This window comes from Uloborus diversus, unplaced genomic scaffold, assembly GCF_026930045.1.
Source record: "Uloborus diversus isolate 005 unplaced genomic scaffold, Udiv.v.3.1 scaffold_163, whole genome shotgun sequence".
In the NCBI taxonomy this organism is placed as follows: domain Eukaryota; kingdom Metazoa; phylum Arthropoda; class Arachnida; order Araneae; family Uloboridae; genus Uloborus; species Uloborus diversus.
The window spans coordinates 53,187-75,741 of NW_026558311.1; the positions used below are offsets into that span (position 1 = coordinate 53,187).

Sequence of the window (22,555 nt, forward strand, 5' to 3'; positions counted from 1 at the left end):
CATTTAAGAATGCATTCTAACGAAAAGCCATATTCTTGTGCAATTTGTAAGAAATCATATTTTCGGAGTGACAGTCTCGGGAAGCATTTGAGGACACATACTAAAGAAAAACCATACTCTTGTCAAATTTGTAAAAAGGCATTTTCTCAGATGGAAGTCTAAGGAACCATTTGAGAACACATACTAAAGAAAAACCATATTCTTGTGAACTTTGCAAAAAATCATTTTCTGTGAGTGGAAGATTGAAAGTTCATTTGAGGACACATACAAAGGAAAAACTATATTCTTGTGATATTTCTAAAAAGACATTTTCTGAGAGTGGAAATTTGAAAGTTCATTTGAGGACACATACAAAGGAAAAACCATAGTCTTGTGATATTTGTAAAAAGACATTTTCTGAGAGTGGAAATTTGAAAGTTCATTTGAGGACACATACAAAGGAAAAACTATATTCTTGTGAAGTTTGTAAAAAGACATTTTCTGAGAGTGGAAATTTGAAAAATCATTTGAGGACACATACACAGGAAAAACCATATTCTTGTGAAATTTGTAAAAAGACATTTTCTGAGAGTGGAAATTTAAAAGTTCATTTGAGGACACATACAAAGGAAAAACCATATTCTTGTGAAATTTGCAAAAAGTCATTTGTTCAGAGTGGAAATCTAAGGACCCATTTCAGGACACATACTAAAGAAAAGCCATACTCTTGTCAAATTTGTAAAAAGACATTTTCGAGGAGTGTAAATTTGAAAGTTCATTTGAGGACACATACAAAAGAAAAACCATATTCTTGTGAAATTTGTAATAAGTCACTTTTTCACAGTGGAAGCTTAAAGCGCCATTTGAGGACACACACCAAAGGAAAGCCGCATTTGTGTGATATTTGCTAAAAGACTTTCATTGACACATCATATTTGAAATGCCATTTAAGGATACACACACTGCAGAAAAACCACATTCTTGTGATAATGAAATTAAAAATTTCACTACCAGTTGTTATATGACATGATGGTGTGGTACACTTGATAGTGATGTTGGTACACTTGAAATATCTTTGATAAAAACAAATTCTTGTGATGTTTCTGAAAGAACCTTTTCTGATGATAAAATTTTTTAAAGGCATTTGACATGTTCACTAAAGGACCTCATTTGTGTTTTTCTTTTCTTTTCGAATATATTTTATGAGAGCACGTGTTGAGCAGACATTTCAGAATAAGCACCAACGCAATAGTAGAGTGTTGTGATTTTTGTTACGTGACATTTGTGTGATTTTTTACTGGTAACTGTTTTTGGGAATACTTTCTTAAAAGAAGCTATTATTGTTTCGATTATTACAAATGAACATTACTGTAAATTAAACTATGAATGTATCTATGTTTCTGGATATTTCATAAAGAAATATATTGTTCCTACTGATGATTGCAACACATCATTTACTTAGTATGTGCATAAAATGGCAAATGATTTTGGGAGGAGATCCCATTGGCCTTAAAGACACACCATATTTAACTCCTTTCCTGTTTTCCTGAATTGAGTTCCAGCAAAGCAAATGAAACCGAATTAAGGAGTGCCCAATCCGAGGTCCTTCAATTGTATATACGGTATTTCCATTTTATGAAGCCCAAACTCAGTTTGTCCTATGGATAATTATTCGACTAACCATTTTCCCTGTCGAGATTACCTTTCCAACAACCCCAAGTTGGTGCAACAATTGACACTTTTAATTTTACACAAGAAAAGTAACGTTTTGAACTACTTTTTGAGGCTAATTTGATTCACACCATCATGGAAAAGATGATATAGATATGCTCAAATTATTTGAAAAGGAACACCTGAAGCCAAAAAGTGTATAAAAAAACTTGGTGCCTGCAAATAGATAACATGCTGAAATGAAACAAAGAGTTCTATAATAGGGTAGAGGAACGACTCGTATACTGCTTCCATTGGCCGCCATGACCAAGCACGAAGACCGGTTTGAGAGAGATTAGAGTGGCAAGAACAGTAGTTTTGTTATGAAACGTAATGAAATTCATTGGCAATAAATATCGGCACTGCGTCAAATTGCTGATATTTTCCCTCAAATGCAATTTCAAATGGAAATAACGGTGGAATATGCTGGGAATTTTTGTCAATTAATTTGAGGTTAAACTGTATAAAAAGTTTTAATGAATGATGTATAAAAACATAATGCACTGACAGAATACAGTGATTTCCAACAGATAAATCGGGAAATTTTTAATCAGTACTCAAGAACAACAAAAAGCTCTACATATTTTATTAAACAGATTATAAAATAGTTTTTATATTGTTGGATCTTACTTTATAACAGAGTTGATAAAAATCAGGATTTTTAAATATATATATATATATATATATATATATATAAATACTCAGATTTTTTTTTATTTAAATCGGATTTTTTTGATTTAAATAGAATTTTTGATATTTAAATTTATTTAAATATAGTATTTGATATTAACAAGTTAAAATGCCCAAGTTAGATGTTAAATTAGATAATTCTTTTCCTATATATGGTTAAAAATTCATCAAATCAAAGTTTGAGTAATTCAGAAATCAGTAAAAAATAATTACACATCAGACTCGATAAAAGCTTGCTACAATATAAAGTCCCATATCCATATGGGTGTATTTCCTAGACATATTTAACAATCAAAATAAATAACACCTTTCTTTTTTCTAAGGGGAAAAAAAGGAAATAATATGGAATTACATAAACTGAGAAAGAATAAAAATAGCGTAGAACATAGAATTATTTTCCCCTTTTTTTTTGGAAAAATAACACCTGAAATAAAATGCAAGAAGAAAAAAAGGAAACCATATGCTACTTGTATTTTAAATATTTTAATAAAACTCATCAAGGACTGAAAAGAAGACTTTTTTAGAATTCTTATGCATATTTTTTTTTCACTGTTTTGACTTACTGTAAGTTGAGGAGGATTGTATGTTTCTTTTTAGCGTACTTTCCCAGTAAAAGTCAGAAAAAGAAGAAACGAGCATGAAAGAAGGCTTAATGCATCTTAAAAATATCGTGAAAAACAAAAAAAAAAGTCAAAAAATAAATTAAATAATTAAATAAATATTGAAAAATTAAAAATTGGAAAGTAGGGTATTAAGATGGAGAAAAATGTCTGTCGGGCTATCTGTCTGTCCCCCCCTCCCCGCTAATAACTTTTGAATGAATAATCAGGGGTAATTGTGTTCCGGTATTTTACCGGATTTTCGGTATTTACATCTTTATTTCCGGTATCTTCATCTTTGAAAATACCGGAACCATCCTATATTTTCAGAAAAACCCACTTTTGTAAAATTTAGGTCGATGTTTAATGAAACGCCGAAAGTCCAAATTGAAGACGTTTCGTTTGGTTTAAAGCGTAAGCTACCGTCATATTTTTCAATCTCTATGGTAATTATTGAAGAACAGCTGGGGTGAGAGATGGAATAAAGGCTAGATAAGAAGAGAAAGGAGTGTTACTTGATATTTTTCCCCTTAATATTTTCTTTTCAAGATGTCTAATATCGTGTCTCTGTTGCATATCTTAATATGCAGATGATGTAACTAGGGTTGCCCATTCCCCCCGACTGCGATGGCACCCCTCAATTTTACCAAGCCCCCTTTTCCCTCAAGAATTGCCACCCACTAATAAAAAGACTTAAATTCTTCTAAATTAATTTCTCCAAAAGTTTCTGTGGTATAATCTGCTTCATGACGATCCCTCCCCCTCCCCTCCCCACACAAACACATGAAAATCCTTGCTATAACTATATTATTGGATTAAATTGCTGAAATATTTATTCACCAAGATGGCCTACGACTTTTCTCTGTTGTAGATGCTTATATAATAGGTTTTACAGTCCCCCCCCTCCCATGAAATGTTGAATTTAACGACTTATATATATCGAAAATATCGATATTTGGAGAGCGATATATCGTGGTATTAAAATTCGGATATCGCCTAGCCCTATTGCGCAGTGACCATAATACATTCTGCGCCTTTTGCCCCAAACTTATTTAATTCTGAAATATTTATGCACTTTTAGAAAATGAATGTAATAAATGGTTAAGAATACAAATACAAATGTGACGACCAGCAACAGGCTCTGGGCCCAGCTAGACTGGTCCTAGTCAATTTACAATCCCCAGTGAAGATCAATGGCCCTCTTAAAACTATCTACTCCCTTGCTCATTACCACCTCTTCCGGTAAACTGTTCCAAGGTTCCACTACCCTGCTAAAATAATAATTTTTCCTAACATCCATGTTAGCCTGAGATTTAAATAGCTTAAAACAATGACCCCTTGTCCTGTTTTCAGTGCTAAACTTCAGCCCCGTAACATCTTTCGTTTTAATAAATTTAAACAACTGAATCATGTCCCCTCGGTCTCTTCTTTGCTCAAGACTGTACATTTTTAGCCTTCTAAGCCTGGAATCATAGTCTAAGTGAGAAAGTCCATTTATTAGCCTTGTAGCTCGCCTTTGAACCCTTTCCAATACATTAATGTCTTTCTTAAGATAAGGAGACCAAAACTGAACAGCATACTCCAAATGAGGTCTTACCAAACTTCTATATAAGGGCAGAAGAACTTCTTTAGAACAATGGAGGAAGATAAAACATTCTTTGAAAAATTTTTAGAAATGAGAAAAATTAAAAGAATTTAATTCTCTCCATGCACATGGACATACTAAGTCCAATTAAATCTTCGAGTTTTAGCCCCAACAAATAATTATGTATATAAATAATGTGTGCATACACGTAATGTGTATATGTATGCCCTTCAAAACACTTTTTCTTCTTGGGGGAAAAAAGTTCAGGTATTTTTGCATGGAGTTACAATCACCCCTGTCTGAATAGTCCGATTCGAAAAAACTTTTTATTGTTCGAAAGATCTCGGCGAGGACTCCTCATTCCCATATTTCACTTTTTGATTTGAACTATTTTTTGTTCAGTTTTGAACAGCTCAAAAAAACTTAACATTAGCGCCTACGGGGAAATTCAGGGCAATTCCGAACTGTGAGGCGAATTTGCTTCAAACAAGCTTTGTAGGGAAAAGATTTTGATGTAAAACTTGTATATAAAATATCTTTTTGATTTGAACAATTTTCTGTTCAATTTTGAACAGTTCAAATCCCTTAACAATAGTGCCTACTGGGAAACTGAAAGTCAATGTAGATTCCGTACTTGAAGGCGGATTTACTTCAAACAAATTTTGTTGGAAATAACTCTTGACGCCAAACTCCAGACTTCAACTCCGAGAATTTAGGGGCACTTGACTCCGACTCCGACTCCTGTGCCCGACAGTTAATCGGACTCTGACTTCCGACTTCGACTCAGACTTCGTAGTTTTGGCAAAAATTTATCCTCCGAAAATTTATACTGGAGAAATGACTTACTCCGATTCTTAAATATTCGACTCCGACTCCTTTATCTCAAAATGAGATTGACTCTGACTCCGCAGCTATGGTTTTCACTGTGAAATAATTGTTGTTGATATGACTTGTTTTTTTTTACGCTAAAGTTTCAATTTAGGTACTCAGTTTTTGGCGAATAAACTCGAAGTCATTTATGTTTCTACATAAAGATATGCGCAGACGATTTTTTTTTTTTTTTTGACAAAGAAAATTATTTCTTAAGTTGACATTTTATTGTTTTTTTTTTTTTTTTTTTTGTTTTGGTAAGTGCATTAATTCATTTTTAAAAAATGTTTTTGGCAACACCGGAAAAAGAAAAGATTTTTTTTGATATGATGTATTCATTTTAATGAGCTTATTAATTTTAATTATTATTTTTTCGTTTTGAAAGCTGTTAAATATTTTTTTTAACGGAAAAAAGTGTATTAGCTGCTTTGTTTAAAAGTTGCTGCTATTTTATTTGTTCGTTTTTTTTTTTTTAAGCATAAAATTTTTTTTAGATGAGTGGGGAATATTTTATTCTTAGAAATCAGCTTAAAGTATTTTAAAAACATGTTTGAAAAAATTTGCGATTTTAGCTATTTTTGAGAATATTAATCAGGTACTAGAAAGTAGTATGGGTATACGGGAAAGTAGGCTCGTCTAGTTCTAGACAGAGCTTCTTGTTTAGTGAATAAGTAAATAGCTTAACTAGGGTGGTTCAAAAATACATGTAAAAAAAAGGGTTTCTCCTAGATAACAGGACACCCCTCAATATTTTTGGACCTGTGGATAGTAATGTACCGGAAGAATTTTGACTTCTTATTTCAACTGAGAGAGGGTGCTCAACCCCCTCCCCCAAACATCATAAGTACAGGGAGAGGCGTTAAACCGTTAAAAATTACATTGAACTGAAAAAACAATGCTACATATTATAATATACAAAACTAATATGCATATATATTGCAAAAAAAATTATTTACAAAAACACAGCTGGGGAAATTAAATGTTTCCAAATTTGTGACATTTTATTTTCCATGCTACGACTAATGTTAAATTGAGCGCCCTCTTAAAATTTAAATAAGAAACAAACTTTTCTAGCATAATACTATTAGTAAGTCTTACTATTAGTAAAAAATACTATTAGTAAAAAAAAAAGGAACTTTGACATCTTGAATTCAAATTATGTTTTTCGCAATCACAAGCGTGTGTGTATGTAGGCGTGCGTGTTTGTGTATGTGTGTGTGAGGGGGGTATGTTTATGTGTGGGTGTAGGTGTGTTTATGTGTAGGTGTGTGTGTTTGGTAGTGTGTGTAGGTGTGTGTGTATGTGTTTGTTGGTATATGTAGGTGTGTGTGAGTGTATGTGTGTGCGCGTATGTGTGTGTATGTATGTGTGTGTGTGTGTAGGCAAGTGACGCAACCTGGAGACTGTTTTCGCTAGAGGAGCAGCATCGTGAGTCTCTTAATAAGTACATATCCAATTTAATTTATTATTTTTAATTTCATTGAAAGGTAATCTCGTTTCATATATATATACATATATATATACTTTGCAAGTTCTTTCTTTTTTAATGTTAATTGATACTATGATTTTTATATATTTTTCTTCGGTTTCAATTAAATTTAAATAACAATATGAATTTTTTTGTTTTTTTAGTAAGATTACTTATAATTAGTACTTGCTTGTTCATTGTTTTTCTAATAAAAATACTCTAAAGTTCATGTCCATCAAACTCAGCCTTTTGAACTTTTAAAAATTTTATCTTTAAAAATCATGAATTTTGTGAATAAATGATTTTTTTAAAATCAACTGATTTAAATCACTCAACCCTGCTTCATAAGAAAAAAATAAATAAAAGCTTTATTCAGCATTTTTTATTTACAATGTCACATTTAGTTTTTTAAAAAAAACTAACAGTCTGTAAGATGATCCTCTAATTTTAATAACATGAAACAAATTTATTTGCACTATTTATTACTTCTGTATGTTGTATCCAACAAGAATACTGTGTTGCCTTTGAGTAAACTTCAGACAGATTTACTAAATCGCATCACCGATAAAAAGTTAATTGCATATATTTCACAACCATCTGTTATCATAGAGTTCGATAATAGTTTGAATTTGAAATATATTTTTATCAAATGCAAAATTATTGATTTTTGTAAACACTAACACAAGCTTAAATAAAGTTTTTTTTTAAATTACTCATCTAAAAGTTTTTAAATTTTGATTGAGTGCGGTTGCTCTGTTTGTGCAACCATATGATGAACAAGATTTCACCATTTTAAAAACATAAATAAAGGCGAAAAGCAGAATTAAAATTTTTTAGTCGACTCGAACTCAATACAATGTTTCATATTCTGCCACTCTAATTTTTCCCCTTACTGGAACATGGAACTGTTGCCAGATTCAGTCTCTACCCTATTATAGAACTCTTTGAAATGAAAGGATTTCTTTCACTTCATGTTGCACTAGGCATTATTCATGAGCCAGATGTCTCAATGTTTTGATGAAGAAATGGTGTTTCAATTGCATATTGACCGTTCCCAAGCGGTAATTCTGTAATCCACTCTATGGCTTGGTTTCTTCCATGCTCGATAGATGGCGCCACTACTTTTCATGATTTTTTTTGCTTTCGTTTTAAAAATGTCTTGTGTCTTTTGAAGTTTTAACCATGGATAGCTTACCATCCGGCTTTACTTATTCAAATATTAATATTACAAACGATCAAAACGAAAATTTAACTTACAGAGTAAAAGAAATCACTGATGAAAATGCTGCAAATGTAAGTTTTAAAATTTTTTTTCTTAATTTAATTGCGGATAATCCCGAAAAAAAAGATGTTATTAAAGGGACAGAACAGCCGATTTAAATTATTGGAATTAAAAAAAAATGTGAAAATTCATGTGCCTAAAGGTTTAACGTTGTAATTAATAATTTAATCAACGGTCTAATTGGTACAACTATATAAGATAACATTATATGCAGTATTCGGGGGGGGGGGGGGAAGACATGTATATAGTGTGAAATGTAAGTCAGAACAGCTCTTTTACAAAAGTACTCCAATAGGCTTTCTAGTTTTTTATTTATTTATTTATTTTTTGAAGAACACAAAGACACACACACATATATATATGCCAATGATTTTTTTTTGGCGGTGGGGGGGGGGGGGTGATCGCTTCCTTTTGGGGGGGGGACGCATTCACCCTTAGTTTTATTTACCCATGTTTTGTAGCATTTTTTAAAATTAATTTTCTGTTTAGTTTGTTCTTTAAGTTTTGTTGTTTTTTCCACCAGTACTTACATGTTCTTTACTTAATTGCTATGTTGGGCCTTTTTTGGTTAAAAATTTTTTAGATTGTATTTGTGCTTTAATAAAAATTGAATTAACTTCTCTTTTGATTGGCTTATACAGATTTAACTTAAATATGCTTGTTAATTTTATACACAGAACTGGTTACAGCAACACAGTGAAGATACAAAAAGTACTTGGCGTGTTGCAACAACGTATCTGAAATCTGGGTGATTTAATAAATACAAAGTCAGCTATCGCTGTGTGCATGACAGACAGAATAGCTTCTGGGGATAATCCTTCAAAGCATACAGGATGCACTGCTAAATTGACAATCACAATACAAAGGCAAGTTTCTTTCAATTAAATGTATATATGACAGGGTTTGAAATAGGGTTCAATTTCTAGAAGGGGAATGTCCCCCGTTACTTCAGGTTCCAATGGGGATTTTTTGAATTTCGGGGAGATTTTTTATAAGTTCTGAAAATTTGTTTACAATTTTTTTTTATAATTCATTTTTATTTCATTTTTCTATTTATTAATTTTTAAATTATAATTTTTTTGGTGTATTATCAGTCCCATTTTCAAATCATTATTCCTTAATTTTGCAATTTTACTTTATTATTTCATTTTCAATAAAATATTTTACAACTAAGTAACGTCACATACACTCAATTATTTCTTTTAAATAGAACATTTTCTGGTTCTAATTATCCGAATATGGTTCGGTCCCGATTGTTTAGAAAAATATTTCTACTGAACAAAGACTTTTTTTCTGGCGATCAAAAAGTTAAAGTAAAAAATTGCCTATAATTTTCCAAAACGGACTGTCGTTTCCAGCAGTTTTCGGATCGCATTTCGACCGGCGGATCGGAATTAGTTGATATTGGCGGATCGGAATCGTTTGATGTAACCAGTTCTGTGTATAAAATTAACAAGCATATTTAAGTTAAATCTGTATAAGCCATTCAAAAGAGAAATTAATTCAATTTTTATTGAAACACAAATACAATCTAAAAAATCTTTAACCAAAAAAGGTCCAACATAGCAATTTAGTAAAGAACATGTAAGTACTTGTGGAAAAAACAACAAAAGTTAAAGAACAAACTAAACAGGAAATTAATTTTAAAAAATGCTACAAAACATGGGTAAATAAAACTAAGGGTGAATGTGTCCCCCCCCCCCCAAAAGGAAGCGATCACACCCCCACCACCAAAAAAAAAAAAAAATCATTGGCATATATATATATATATATATATATATATATATATATATGTGTGTGTGTGTGTGTGTGTGTGTGTTTTGCAAAAAATAAATAAATAAATTAGAAAGCCTATTGGAGTACTTTTGTAAAAGAGCTGTTCTGACTTACATTTCACACTATAATATATATGTACTCCCCCCCCCCGAATACTGCATATAATGTTATCTAGTTGATATAGTTGTATCAATTAGACTGTTGATTAAATTATTAATTACAACGTTAAACCTTTAGGCACATGAATTTTCAAATTTTTTCTTAAATTCCAATAATTTAAATCGGCTGTTCTGTCCATTTAATAACATCTTTTTTTTTTTTCGGGATTATCCGCAATTAAATTAAGAAAAAAAAAATTTAAAACTTACATTTGCAGCATTTTCATCAGTGATTTCTTTTACTCTGTAAGTTAAATTTTCGTTTTGATCGTTTGTAATATTTATATTTGAATAAGTAAAGCCGGATGGTAAGCTATCCATGGTTAAAACTTTAAAAGACACAAGACATTTTTGAAAAGAAAGCAAAAAAAATCATGAAAAAGTAGTGGCGCCATCTATCGAGCATGGAAGAAACCAAGCCATAGCGTGGATTACAGAATTACCACTTGGGATCGGTCGATATGCGTTTCAATTTCCTAGTAAAACGGAATGTAAACAACTCAATTTTGACCCACTTCCTGTGATCAGATTCTTTTGAAACTTTGTATATGACCTCAATCAAATCAAATTAATAAATTGATTATTAATTAATAGTTTATTCCAATTTTTGTCTACATTTTTTTCTAAATGTTAATATGAGTCCGAAAAAAGCTCGCACAAAAAAAAAAAAAAAAAAATTAAATATCTATAGAAACCAGTAATTTTTCTGCATTAGATAACATTTTTTCCAAAAGTTGAAGGTAATTACAAAATGTCATTCCACCTTTTTCTTCCAGGACTACACTGGACTGACACAATACTAATTTAGTGCTAATGCCCAAATTGCTGCAAACAACTTCCATGCATTTATGAACAAATAAGGCATTTTTCAAAGCGCAGTATTACTCTGGAATAGTGAGCGTACTTATTTTTACTTATTTTGAAACGCGGTGTAAAATAATTATTTTATTTACTTTTTAAAAGAGAAAAGGGTAAAATATAATACATAAATTTCATTCCTTAAAAACATTCTGCGAAAGAGTATAAATCTATGTGTTCCTTTATGTTTTACCTATTGATTTCTGCTCGCTCGTTTTAAGTTCTATAAATTTTTAAAAAATATTTGAAATTTTTTTTCACGGAAAATGCCGTAGTTCTGTTTGTGCGTATTTATATTTTTATCAGAGAAAATTAAAGTTCCTACAGACCGACAAACCAGTAGATCGACACAGCGGTCCATCGTGATAGCAAAGTTGGGGAAAGAAGAGGGACAATCCCCTCGGCATTTAGAATTCTTCCAGTGGAGGTTCGTTGCAAATTTTATCGAAAAACAACAAAAAACATGCTCCCTTACATGCAAAAACATTATTAACGTTTCAAAGTCGGTGATAGGGGGGAGGAAATTGATTCCTTGATCTCCTACATGAAGGGTCTGGGCGGAGGATGACTTTTACAGTTTTCAACCGCCACCCCCCCCCCCTTCAAAAGACTATAAATCCGCCCCTGTTAGTTGTGCTGTAGAAACTCGTTTCATTTGATAATCACTGGACTCTATATGCAGCATAAACATGCGTAGGCCTTAGAAAGATTTATGACTGCATGAAAAATGCTAGGGAAAGGGGAAAATAAAAAGAGAACGCTTTTTACCATGTTTCTGATGAGGAACCGAGAGCTTAAAATTATTAAAACTTGATTATAAACAGAGTATTTTGTAAAAAAAGGAATACTTCATCTTTCTTTTACAACGTTTGTAAATTAAAGACTTTCATAAGACTTCTTTTTGAAATAGAAAAAAGAGTTTATAATCGGCCGGCATAAAAGCAATTGTTAATAAACGCTGCAAACCGGATTTTCGACTACAACAGCCACAATACCGTTCAATATCCGCAGCGACGTCATCTAAATGGGAAAGTGTTGGTAATTCTGTTCGAACAAGACCGTAATCAAGCAGTCTGCAAGTAGTTCTAGAAAAATTAACTGTAACAGTGCTCAGTTGTTTAAGCGATGTTAACTGTGTCTTAACTGGCTGGGGAGTCTGTTTTTTGCGCAATGGTTTTCTTATTTATAGATCTGAGAAGCCACTCTTTACAACACTTTTTTTACTATTTTTATAATAAAGCAACTGTTGTCGGAAATTTGAAGTGCACCAGAAAGTATAGCATCTATCAGCACATCTGTGTAGTTCCATCTCTGAACGAAGAAACAATCCGGATTATTTTAGTTCAATAGGTATGAAACCTTCTTTGCCAATAATGAAGAATTGTTTTGGTTTTTCAAAAACTTTATGATCACGCTTTACTCTATTCATTATTTTATATTCAGGGGCGGACTGGCCACATGTGAGATGTGGAAAATTCCACATGGGCCGTTCTTAACTCGGGCCGTCTTCTGTGCATTCAATGTGTACGTACCATTTTCCTCAATTTTATTTTTTTTAAAAAAGTTCTTAGCTAGGCCGGCCGTTCTTGTGTCGAGGGCTGCAGCCAGAACTGCTGTTTTTTTTGGAGGGGGGGAGGGAGGGGAGGACGGCCGCTCCTTTTCCAACGGTCACTCTCAGGACGTTAGTCTGTTCTTGCCTAATTATTACCGTATCTTGTTACGTAGGGAAAAAAAAACAATGTCTTTGTTGGGAGGTCTTTGTTCGAAGCGAAGCCTTCAGGGTCCATGGGTGTCTTTCGTATCTGTTCGGGATTGATGTTTCCTGGAATTCTCCTAAGAATTTTATTGGGGGTGGGGATCTTTTTTTTTTGTGGCCATCTGAGACGACCTGAGACTCTGGGAAAAAATTACATTGAACCTTTTTCTAGTGAAATAAGAGAAAGGCGCCATCCTAAGAATAGAATGTATAGGAACAAAACGTCTGCTAAAAAGCTTTTTTATTTTTTCTTTTCATCCTTCGTTTTTTTTTTTTTTTTTTTTTTTTTTTTTTTAATGTTTCCCAGCACTTTGCATTAGATAGATCCATGACTTTCTCAACCAATTAGATAATTTTGAGTTCTCCTCAATTTCGTCTCTGAGAAAAAAAACGAGTCATTTGTTATACAGAGAGTTAGAGTTTTTTCTAAAGGGTAAATAGTACCGCTCATGGCCATATGAGGTAGTGAGAAGCGAATGCCGGACATAACGGATGTTTTGTTCCTCGGACGTTTTGGATCTGGACGTTATGTCCATGGACGTTTTGGATCTGGACGTTATGTCCGGTTCCCAGTGAGAAGCAGAGGGATGCAAGAGGCAAAATTAAAAATTTGGAGATAACCAGTACAAATGGTAGGTGGACCCCTTCTCTGTCTTGGGGCAAGAGATAGTACTATTAGCAGCCCTGGTAGGTGCCGCTGTATAGCATGATAGAAAAAAAATTCAATGAAAGCCTACCTAGGATGTGATCTTTATACGAGTTTTACTCAAAACTTGAAAATGTCTACTTACACCCCTTTGCTTCTCACTGCCTCAAATGTATTACGTTTTGTTTTAAATAAGATTTTTATTCACTTTTACATAAACGAAATACTCTTAAATGCGGATTTTCAAAGAAGCCACACAGTTTTCACAGTGGTTTTTTTATTGCGTAGAGCAATTTAAGCTTGCAAATATTTTTTAGAAAGTTAGATCCTTAAAATATCATCTGTATATTATGGACGTTTTGCTGTTCGCTTGGTTCAAATCAATCTGCTCACTAGTTTACTTGAAATAAAAAGTTAAATTAGGATTTCTGGGGGAAAAAAAAAAAAAAAAACTTGGTATTTCAGCGGGGGGAGAGAGGTGAGGGGGTGCTGGGGGGGGGAGGAACCTTTTTTTTTTTTTTGAAAAAACACACTAGAAACTTTTTAGGTTTGGAAAACTACATCCAAACTTTTTTGGATGGGGGCGGCATGAATTTTTTTCCACATTAAAAGTTTAGGGCCAGTCCGCCCCTGCTATCCATTAAAATTCGATCACTTGTGACTGTTACTGGCAGACATTTTGGTTGTTAGAGACTGTTCTGGCAGAAGTTTGCTCTGTATTGAAATAAGATGTATTCAGCTGGTAATTAATGGATAGGGGCGGCTCTAGGGTCGTGCAGTCTGGGCAGCCGCACAGGGCCCCGCCGCTAGTGGATTCCGCGCTGACTAAAAGTAAATATCTTGGAATAAGAAATCTACAGTTTTTGAAAAAACAAAAACTGAAAGTTTCTTACAAGTAAACTTGTAAACAACTTGGTAAAACGATTAGAGACTGGAAAGTGCTTTAAATAAATTTATGTGTACGAGAGTCCTTGAAAATAATTAAATTAGTCTTTGAGTGTTGTACTTGAAAAGTGCTTCAATTTTATTTCTTATCTAGTGTATAAACTGTAAATTGTTTGAATGTCAAGGATTTACTCTCTCGTTACTTATTCTTCGAATCTACACACCATTTCTTTTAAGAGTTTTATTTATTTTTTATTAGTCATTTTATTTGTTGTTTGGTTAAGGGGGATGATCCAAAATTAACTCTACCAATATTCGATGTGAGCAAGTGATGATACGTTGTCCATTCTCGTCTCTCTCGATCAGTGTCGACGATTTGCCGAACCAAAAAAAATTATTTTGCATTTTCTTAATTTGCAAAAAAAAAAGTATGAAACTTGGTAAAAAGTTACGGTTTGCCTATTTTTTATTGATATTTTTCTAGTTCGAATTATGCTGGATAAGGCCTCAAAACGCAGGGTTTTAAATCTATTTTTCCAAATTTTTCACGGAGGAGAAACCCCCCGAATGCCGGACTTTGTCCGGATCCCGAAACCCCCAGAGCCCCTCAAACTGAGTATTCTATATCGCATTTAAGATCGTCCTCTTATCAAACCTTCTCCTGATACTCCCCTCCCTCCAAGTTCGGGGATTGTATCGAGAAAAAAAAATGCTTTGTTAATTTTGTTAATCTTAATTAGGTATAATTAGGATTAAATTATTATAAATACAGATTTGTTATATTTGTAAATTAATACGGGGGGGATATTAATAATAGGATCTACGTTTCGAAAAGATTTTTAACGATTGAACTTTTATCTGCATTTCCTCTAAAGCTTTTCAAAAAAAAAGATGCTGCCTCATGATTGTCAATGTTGATTAGTCTAGGATATACTCAGGACAAAACGCCAAAGGGTAAGATTTTAACAAACTAATTTTTGAACTTCTTGCATTTATATGATATTTGTACAAACAGTTCTTCATTTCAGTTGAAATTTTTTTGCATATACTTGAAACAGTGGAGGTGTTTGGGGCCGCCCAGCCCATCATTTTAAATTTTTCCAGGAAGTGGGGACAAAGGATGTATACTCAATGCAAATTTTATTGGAAAATGACAAAAACCACACCCACTTATATGTAAAAACATTAATTTTTCAATACCTGGGGGAAGGGGGGGCAATAGACCCCTTTAAATGATTGACAAGGGGCCGCCAATTGTCAACCCCCCCCCCCCCCCCAGATATTTTAGCTAGCGACGGCCCTGCTTCGAAAACAATTAATATCATGATTCCAAATTCGAGGTCTCATACTCTATCACCATTCATTCCTGTTGAAAAAAATGACAATAATCTTTGATTCGTTTGGTCCTTTGTCCTTTGCACACTCTTCGGCAATGAAGCAAACTTTATCTGCTTTGAGCTACCTCTAACTATTGTTGGAATGTTGTCAAGTGCTGTCCCATTTTTTTCTAAAACATTGGCACCAAACTGGAGAGTCTAATCCCAAAGCTCTTCATCCTAAATATCTTACCCACCCTAAAACCTACACACGTTGAATGAACTTATTTTAAATGGGTAGCAGGTGGGGCTTAGAAGTTTGTTGGGAAAAAACTTTTTGGAAGCTGAAGTTCTTTTATGCAATTTTTGGGTTACCTACTTAGGGAGAGGAGTGGCTTTGGTGGATCTACGTTGGAAATTTTTTAAAGCCGAAGTCAGAAAAGAACTGTTTATGCTATCTTTTGTGATGAAAAACGTGCAGGGACGGTCACTGCCACTGGTTCATTAAACCTGAACATTTCCACTGCTTACATAATAGATATCTGTAAAGAAAAGTCATTCGGTAAGTCAGGAAACATTGTTTTAAAAATGTTTGCCGCACTAATCTTTTATGAACAGATTTTATTTTTCCACACGATCTCCAACAACGTTGATGCCCATATCCCATTATTTTATCAGATCCCAATTCTAGTTGCATAAAATAGAGTGGAGCAGGGCACTGCAATTTTTTTACCAGGTTTTTAGTTAATATTTGAGCCGAAACAAATATGTAACTAAATGGTAAGTACCTTTGTAGAAGGTACTAAAAATAATTGGGTTTCTAGTAAATGACTAAATACGGATTATTGTTTTTTTCCCCTAAACACTTCAAGTGTGACAAAGTGCCCCCTAACAGGGTATTTTATCACATGTAATTTTAAGAAAAAACTAGTTTAGCCATTGAGATCTATTTAAATTATGTTAATTACATTATTTAGATAAAATGTTTTATTCGTAATTACATAGTCGACGATAATGGTCTGTATTGCAATCATATTATCATATAAAATGTTACTCAGTAACCTAGTTATACAGGCTTATCCACCTAATATTTTAATCATCCTCATCTGCGTCACAGTTTTTATAAACGTAGGAAACTGAACCACGCCCATATTTCTCGTGCGTCTACTCTTTGCATTTCTTCGTACATTCTATCCGTACTTGTGACCCCCAAATTGTTCGCGACAAAGTGCCCTACTTGTATTTGCTTTGTAATGGTTTTAGCAGCTTAAAACTAACCACACATTTACATTAATGCACTAATGAGTAGCTAATTCCCTGGGGATCAATATGAAGTAATATTCACATTCAATTGATTGAGGCAGAGTAACAAAATGCCAAACGCCAACTGTAAAATGTTTTTGAGCACTTAATAACAATAAATAATGTGTTAGTCAAGTTCCCTGGCTCAGGAGGTGTCTGAGACTCTGCAGGGTGGCAGTGACCTTGAGGAGCTTGAGTTGGTGACAAAAGTCGTCTCCCCGTCACACAATTCCCCAAATCAACTTGTGACAAAGTATTTCGATCAGGGTTGCCAAGGTTTTGGACACTAAGTTGGACACCAAGGTTTTGGACACAAGGTTTTAACACTAAAACAAACCTTCGTTTTTACCGTCCTGTCCAAAACTGACCCAAAGTGTCCGAAACTATATTTTTGGGAAAATTGTATTTTGTGAAAAAGCATTAAAAGCAGAATAAAATGTATCAAAGTAATGTTTTATATTGAACATTTATTCAATGAGAACATTCAACTTATTCATGCAACTGATTTTAATTTAGTTTATAGAAGTTGAATTCTTGATTAAAATTTCAACTTGTATGTAACTTGCGTGAGTTTATTTTATTTTTTATTTTTTGATAATAGTAACCAAATTTCCCTATGTTTATGCATGTGTGCAAATGAAAGCAGGGATAGCAAGGTTTTTACCACCCTGTTCAAAACTCTTGTGTCTGAAAGTGTCCTAAACTATTTTTTGAGAAACTATATTTTGTGAGAAAATATCAAAAACAGAACAAATTGTGTCATTTTTTTTTTACTATTTAATATATTTATTCAATGAGAACATTCAAGTATAAATATAAAGGTAACTAATTTATGCAGCTGAGTTTAATTAGTTATGTAAAAATTAAATCCTTCATTAAAAATTTCAATTTTTATGGAATATTTTTTTTTTTCATTAACCAAATTTTGCAACATTTATGCAAATGTGCGAAAGAAAGTGTTCAAAACACAGTGCAATAATTCACTTAAATGCAATAAAATACAATTGTTTTAGTTAGGAAATGTATTATATTAAAAATATCAGCTAACAAAAGAATAGCACAAGTTTTATAATATAAATGTTTAATCATCAATTTCTTGTTCTTTAATCTATGATTTGAAAAATAATTTTCGGTAAAACATCGTGCAAAAATTATTTAAAAAATTAAGGTTTTTTTTTTTTTTTTTTTTTTTTTTTTGCACCTAAATATTGCACATTTAATAACATTCCTTTGAGCTATAAATGGAATGAAATTAGTTGTTTGGTATTGTTGTGAATTTCCTTTCCCAATTCTACCAACTGTTACATAAGGAAGTTTTTATGTTTTAGTTATTGGCAATTTTTTTAAGTAAAATGTTTTTTAAATTTATAGGTTTAGAGAAACAGGTCACAGTGCAGATAGGCTCCAATATTGTAAGGCAAGGCGTAAATTTAAGTATTTGGTATGGATTCAGAAAAGAGAGTTGGAGCAAAGACTGGCAGATAACATAAACAGGAATCCCAAGAGGTTTTTTGCATACGCTAATTCGGGGAAAGTTCAAAATAGTCATATTGGGCCACTGGTTGATGAGCACGGAATTTTAATTCAGAACGATAGTGATATTGCTAATGTTCTTAATAACTTTTTTCGAGTGTTTTTAACGATAACTGTATCTCAACAGTTGACACCAACAAGACACAAGCTATAGTACAGCTTGAGGACTTTGTATTTTCCAGGGATGACGTTTTACTTCATTTGAAAAAAATTAAAGAGACTAAGGCTCCGGGGCCAGATAATATTTATCCGAAAATTTTAGTTGAATGTGCAGAGGAATTAGCAGATTTAATCGCAAACATTTTCAATGCTTCTTATAATTCGGGGACAGTGCCAGAGGACTGGAAGCTGGCTAACATTACACCGCTCTTCAAGAAAGGGTCTAAAGGGAGTGCGGGAAATTATAGACCTGTGAGTCTAACTTCGGTGGTTTGCAACATTTTTGAAACATTGATGAAAATTAAGATAGTAAATTTTCTAGAGACTAATAATCTATTGACTAGCTTTCAGTACGGTTTTAGGAAAGGTAAATCTTGTGCAACTAATTTATTACATTTCTATGACAAAGTTACCATGGCTTTGGACAATAAGAAGCCTGTAGATGTTGCTTATATTGATTTTCAAAAAGCTTTCGATAAGGTACCGCATGTTGCTCTACTTAGCAAATTAGCTGATATAGGAATAGGAGGGAAAACTTTCATTTGGGTAAAAAATTGGCTGACCGGAAGTAAACAAAGAGTAGTTGTAAGGGGAAATTATTCTAATTGGAGTGAGGTCTTAAGCGAGGTTCCTCAAGGATCAGTGTTAGGGCCTGTTTTGTTCATTGTCTTTATGAACGATATTCACAAAAATATTTCTGGGAACATGAATTGTTTTGCTGATGATGTCAAAGTTATGGGGACTGTAGAAAATGAAGAACAAGCAAATCAGCTGCAAGAGGATCTAGATCATATTACGGAGTGGGCTGATAAATTGGGTGTGGCTGTTAATGTTGGGAAATGTCAAGTGCTACATTTAGGGCATGGAAATAAGTGTACAAGTTATTATTTGCAAGGTTCAGTCATTAGTCAGGCAGACAAAGTTACTGATCTGGGGGTCCTAATAAGTCAGGATTTAAAGTTTAGCCAACAGTGCAGCATTGCTAGCAACAAAGCCAATAAGATGCTTGGGTTTATCAATAGATCTATTTCAAATAAATCTAAAGAAGTTCTTCTGCCCTTATATAGAAGTTTGGTAAGACCCCATTTGGAGTATGCTGTTCAGTTTTGGTCTCCTTATCTTAAGAAAGACATTAATGTATTGGAAAGGGTTCAAAGGCGGGCTACAAGGCTAATAAGTGGACTTTCCCACTTAGATTATGATTCCAGGCTTAGAAGGCTAAAAATGTACAGTCTTGAGCAAAGAAGAGACCGAGGGGACATGATTCAGCTGTTTAAATTTATTAAAACGAAAGATGTTACGGGGCTAAAGTTTAGCACTGAAAACAGGAAAGGGGTCATTGTTTTAAGCTTTTTAAATCTCAGGCTAACATGGATATTAGGAAAAATTATTATTTTAGCAGGGTAGTGGAACCTTGGAACAGCTTACCGGAAGAGGTGGTAATGAGCAAAGGAGTAGACAGTTTTAAGAGGGCCATTGATCTTCACTGGGGATTGTAAATTGACTAGAACCAGTCTAGCTGGGTCCAGAGCCTGTTGCTGGTCGTCACTTTTGTATTTGTAAATGAACATTTTGTAGAAAAATATAGTATCAAATACTCATTAAACCTCATTAATATCTATATTTATGCATTAAAAATATTGCAGTAAATACAAATTGATTAGATTTAGCCCTTGAGCATCAGCATAGTTTTGGACAGTTTTGGACTTTAAAAATCACCTGTCCTGTCTTAAACCAGTTTTGGACAGTCCAAAACCCCACCCTGATTTTGATGGATGCTGTAGTACTGGAGCCATCCTGAACAGATGACAACGGCGTCCAACATAAAGTCCAGCTCTTGATGAGACAGCAACCCTAAGAATATAATGCAGCTGGAATGCAGGCTATGGTAAAACTATGGGATAGGGACCTCACTTAATATAATGTGGAAAAATAAAAAAGGTTCCAAGTGGAAAATTATTACTTTATTATCTATTTCGACTTTTTTAATGACTTATACTCATAAATTTGCCCTGTTACTCAACAAAATTAAGAGTAATTATGAATTTATCTGACAATTTTATTAAGATTTGTTTTTTTTTTTATTGTTGATTACAATCAAATATTTTAAGATGTTTTCATTTTTGTGTGCAGGTGCTTCTTCATGCCCAGTTCAGCTCTTTAAACTGGACATCACAACATAGACATCGGGAGAATCAGTTTTGATGCAAGTAATTTTCATATGTTGAAAGGTTTTCGATATTGGTATGTTGCCTGAACATACTTTTGAAAGAGGGCATTCATCATTACACTTCACTCTACTGTTAAATAATAATTTTTTAAATTTTGATTTTAAGAGTTGGACATTGCCTGTATCCTTACAAAAGGTCCCTTAAGGTGCAGAATACAAAACTCTTACTCATGTGTTTTAATGAAAATTTGCCACTAAGGGAATAAATTTAGAGTCATCAGAGAACAAGTTCCTTTGAAGAATGATGTTTTCATTAGATTGTTGATAAAAATCTGTGACCATAATGATTATTCTCTAGTGCTCAACAAAAGAAATGTAACGCATGTTTTCTTAGTGGAGACATATGCTGTACATATGTAAAATTTGGTGGTTTGTAAGCTGAACTGAAAAAATTAAGAAGTATATAGGATTTATGAAACAAAATGGTACATTATTGAACAAGCCTTAGAATCTGCCTTTGTGCTACTGTTTAATGTGAAAAATAATCTTCGAATTTTTACGACATGTCAGTTCCTATAAAAACAGAATCAAATCTGCATGAAACATTGTGCATTGAAGACAAACTATATTGTTGTGAGTATTGCAAGAAGACATTTTCAGTAAATTCAAGTTTGAAAAGACATTTGAGGATACACACTAATGAAAAACCATATTCTTGTGATTATTGCAAAAAGGCATTTTCTGATTGTTCAAATTTGAAAGTACATTTGAGAGTACACACTAATGAAAAGCCATATTCTTGTGAGTTTTGTAAAAAGACATTTTTCTATAGTTCAAGTTTAAAAACACATTTAAGGATACACACTGGTGAAAAATCATATTCTTGTGAGTATTGTAAAAAGACATTTTCTGGTAGTTCAAATTTAAGAACACATTTGAGGATACACACTAATGAAAAACCATATTCTTGTGAGTTTTGTAAAAAGGCATTTTCTGATAGTTCTACTTTGAAAAAGCATTTAAGGATACACACTAATGAAAAACCATATTCTTGTGAGTTTTGTAAAAAGACATTTTCTGTTAGTTCAAGTTTGAAAACCCATTTGAGGATACACACTAATGAAAAACCATATTCTTGTGAGTTTTGTAAAAAAATCATTTTCTCACTCAGTGCATTTGAAAACACATTTGAGGATTCACACTAATGAGAAACCATATTCTTGTGAGTGTTGTAGTAATACATTTTCTCAGAGTTCAAGTTTAAAAACGCATTTGAGGATACATAATGAAGAAAAACCATAGGATTGTGATTAGTGCTGGGTGATGTTGCAGATTTTAACATCACATTACAGCAGTAAAATATCACAATATTCTAATACATTGCAATGTTTTCGGTACATTTTCTTTTTCTTGAATCAGGTGTGTTATCGGCAAAAGGGGGGGGGGGGATGGTTCCTGTTTCATGGCGCTCTATTGAAATCTTTTAAGGGTGTTTGGATTTCTTTCAGGGTTTGTATGATCCGGGAAAACCTGGAATTGTCAGGGAAAATGACATAGTTAAAAATGCTGGGAAATTTCCAATTTTACCCCCATTTTTTTTTTCTTCGAATTTTTCCCCAGGGTATTGCGTATTATGAGATCTAATCTTTGTTTTTGTCGATGTTTCTTGAAAACTATTGAAAAGTTTTGAGGCAAAATGATGCTGGCCATAAAAAAAAAAAAAAAAAAAAAAAAAAAAAAAAGCAATTCAAAAAACTTCTGAGGACGCCATTTTTGCCTCTCTACAGTTCCTAAGAAAAAAATTCCCAGGGTG

At 33.1% G+C, this 22,555-nt stretch overlaps 1 pseudogene; it reads left to right on the forward strand.

Moving 5' to 3' along the window:
- Positions 1-9: 9 nt before the first annotated feature.
- Positions 10-21,569, forward strand: LOC129233090 (zinc finger protein 570-like; annotated as a pseudogene).
- Positions 21,570-22,555: the final 986 nt, after the last annotated feature.